We start from the raw sequence: 3,951 nt of genomic DNA, 5'->3' as shown, positions 1-3,951 counted from the left end.
ATAGCGACAAAACAGAAAAAATGTTAATTTCGTAGCTAATTTGTAGCGATCTATAGCTATTTAGCTACGGATATGGTTCATAGACATTTTCTAGCTAAATAGCTACTAATTAGCGAGGACTCAATTGTCGCTGGAAGTTTTATAGTTAGTAAAACATGGTTATAAATATTTATGTATCTTATTGGTATGTTTATATTATATATTGAAATTTGCATTTGTGATGTATGTTTGAAACTTTGAAATAAGATAATGTGTATTTGTGTTATATGTTTGAAACTTTGAAATAAGATAATGTGTATTTGTGTTATATGTTTGAAACACACCATTTTCTATGCTTACTATGTTTGGTTGATACTTGAGTTAGGGATTATAGTGTAGGGTTTAGATTTTAGGGATTGTGGGTTAGGGTTAAGGAATAGAGGTTTTATAGTTAAGAGGTTGCTAAAATATAGTAAATTATAGTTTGTTAGAAATTTACATTAGATTATTAAAATTGTATAGATTTGTGATGTTAAAATGAAAATATTTGGCTACTAATTTAGTTAGGGACTATGGTACGAGGTTTAGATTTTAAGGATTGTGGTTTAGGGTTAAGATTTTATAGTTAAGAAGTTGTTAAAAATATAAAACAAATTGATTATTAAGTTATAAATGGTTAGAATTTTATATTATACTATTAAAATTGTATAATCTGGTTATTATAAATATTTATTTTTCATTTTAACATCACAAATTTTATTTCCCTCCATTAATTATTTTACCTCCACACATTTCCCTCTTAAGTTTTTTTTGGCTCCATTAATTGCCTCCATTTTTTCATTTCCCACCCAAGTATTTTTGGGTTTAGCTCCAAGATATTTTGGTCCAAAAACTTGTTATCACTCAGTGTTACGACACTTAAAAAAAAGACCAAACAAACTCTCTCTCGAAACTCACCGAGACTTCTTCTCGATTTCGCCTCCGTCATGTTATCTGGTGCTTTACTTCATGGCTCACACTGGACAAACCTCTAATCGTCATCGTCCATGGCGACGGAGTTCAATCTTCCGGGTAAGTTTTTTTTAGACCCTTGTTTCTTCTATTAGTTCAGATAAGGGTTTTGATTTGGGGTTTTTGGATTACGGTTTCGATTTGTCCTCACTATCTGTTTCTGTTACAGGGCTTCGGTTCTGTAGACTATATGCTTCTGGATTAATAGGTCTCGATTAGTGTTTCAGTTTGATTTGAGGTTTCTCTTCTTCGTCTCTGTTTCTGTATCAATGGCAGCTTTCCTCAACCCTAACTCTTATGATGTACTGAAGAAGCTCGATGAGCATCTTCTCAGTCACCTTGTATCACCTTGTAAGTTGTGCACATTTTTAATAAGATTAAATCCTAAAGTCTCAATCTTTTCGATCTATAAGAGTACAATTTAGTTTCCTTTGAGTTTTTTTACAGTAACAGGTACCATTGTTCCAAGGATTATACTTGTCTTTGCTGCCCTTGCGGTTAGTGATTCAAATGGCTTCAATTCTGACCTAGATGTATATTGTTGTTTATCTTGTGCCCCTTGTTTTCTATCTAATTTCAAGCACCCTATTAGGTAGTTATTAATAATTTGATATTGTGCCCCTTCTTTGCAGATCGTGAACCCGAGTCTATACTCTTTATAGGAGACTCTGTGGATTAAATAAAATAAAGGAGTCAGGCTCGAGGGAGCTATGCTCGTCGAGTTCAAAGCAAAGGAAGGAGTCGGGGTTTCCTGAGCAACAAGCTGCTCCACAGCTATATCACTGGCATATTAGGCATCCAGAGAGTCACACATATACTTGACTTCACAGGTACCCTCTCAATCTACTCTATGTTTACAGCCTATAATTCTCTTTCAAGCACCTTATCTAATTGTGATTTTGTCTCTCTTCCCTTATGCAGAATCGAAAAAAATTGTGACATTTCCATCCACAAATCCTAACAGACAGGACCATGTACATCTTGATAACATCGGGTTCTGTTTTTTGTTCTCTTTTCGGGTTAAATTTTTTGTTTGTCTACTTGTATCATGCTTAATGATTTCTGTGATGTTTGAAAATTTAGATTTTCTATTTATATCTACTTTACATTATTAATGTTTGTTAACATAATTGTAAAGATTTTTATTTATTTATTAATTATTATATTTAGTTTTACTCACTAATTAAGATATATTGGACACCAAAATTTTTTTCTTTAATTATAAATTGTAGCTACAGATAATTCAAATCAAAAGCTACAACTAATCAAAAATAATATGTAGCCAAATCCGTGGCTACATTTGATACAGCCTTGCTAAGGAAAAATCATTGTTAAAATTTGTAGCTATATAGTCACAGATCTAAGTCATAGCTAATTTCTCGCTATTGGCTACAAAAATTGTTGTCACTAATCTGTTGCTACTGACCCACGGATTGGCTACAGATCACAAATAGCATCGGTGCTGAGGCCAAGGATTTAATCCATCGCTATCCGTCGCCATGCTAAACCTAGCAACAGATTTGGTCCATTAGCTACAAAATAATCCTTAGCTATTTAAATAAATTCTTGTAGTGCTAACGTGTTCATAACAAGATATAGTTAGTGTTCAAACCACTTTAATCAAAACCCGGGTTGCATGCTTAGTTTTACATTGACTAAAGTATTTTAAAAATTTAAATTATCTAATTATATTAAAACTTTTCACATTTACTTCTAATACTCACATTTTCTTAAAACATATCAAAATATCTCAACATAATCCAGAACAATTTATATTTAATTAGTGGACCCTTTTTAATATCTTATAACAAGGATTTAAACATAATATAGCAAGATCGTATATATATATATATATATATATATATATATATATATATATATATATATATATATATTTGTATTTTTATTAAAAGTTATTTTCATAAGTCCAAATACTTATAATATTTGGTACCTTAAAATAATATTAATATTCATAAATTTTAGATGAATTAAACATATATATGCACAATAAGAAACTCCTTTAATAAAAAATATTTAGAATTTAAATAATTGAAAAGTAAGTAGGCAAAACATTGGTCAAAATTCCTCTCGAAACCTAAAACTTAAAAAAAAAAATTAAAACAACTTGAATAAATCAGATACATAAATCTAAACATATATACAAAACTTAAAAATACAGAAATAATCTCGTGTTTTAAAAGTGCGGGTCAAAATCTAGTTATTATTAAACATTATGTCGTAGGTGAGTATACATACTATATAATAACTAATAAATTTTATGCGTATAAAATAGGTTGATATTTTTGAACTGGTTTATCCATCTATTTTGGTTGATTATTACAAAACCCATAAGCTGGCTGGGATATTTAAAGCGAAATTTGGTCGTATAACCTAAAAGAAATTATAATTAGCTACGTAACCATAGCAAGTGAAATGCTAGAATATGATATATATAATTGAAAATCTGATCAAAATATCCTTGCATAAATCCTTTATATATTAATTGAGAAACATTACAACATTATTTTGTAGTCACGTGTCACCATGAGAATGAAATTCAGAATTCTTAGAGAAATAGGTTGGTCTATCTTATCTTCTATTATATTTTTTATTAAACTAACTATTAATTTGATAAATAGTGTACAAAATAATATTATCGCACTTTCCTTAAATAAAAGATACGGAATTGCATAATATGGTTAGTAGATTGATACAATCTAAACATCTAGTAAAATGCCCCCCCCCCCCCCCCCCCCCCGTAACCCAGCAGATAAAGTACATTACATAAAACGTATATATGAGAATTAATGATTATGAATAATAAATATTTGATAATAATGTTTGTATCATAGCTCTTTTTTTTTAATTTTATATTATTAAAAGATATTAAACAACCACATTATCCATATAATATAAAAATTATTTTTTTCTTATATGTTATATTTTGAATTTTTAAAACGA

The sequence above is a fragment of the Brassica napus genome, chromosome C2 (assembly GCF_020379485.1).
Source record: "Brassica napus cultivar Da-Ae chromosome C2, Da-Ae, whole genome shotgun sequence".
Taxonomy (NCBI): Eukaryota; Viridiplantae; Streptophyta; class Magnoliopsida; order Brassicales; family Brassicaceae; genus Brassica; species Brassica napus.
The sequence above is the reverse complement of the archived record's forward strand: the minus strand, read 5'-3'. Positions refer to the sequence as shown.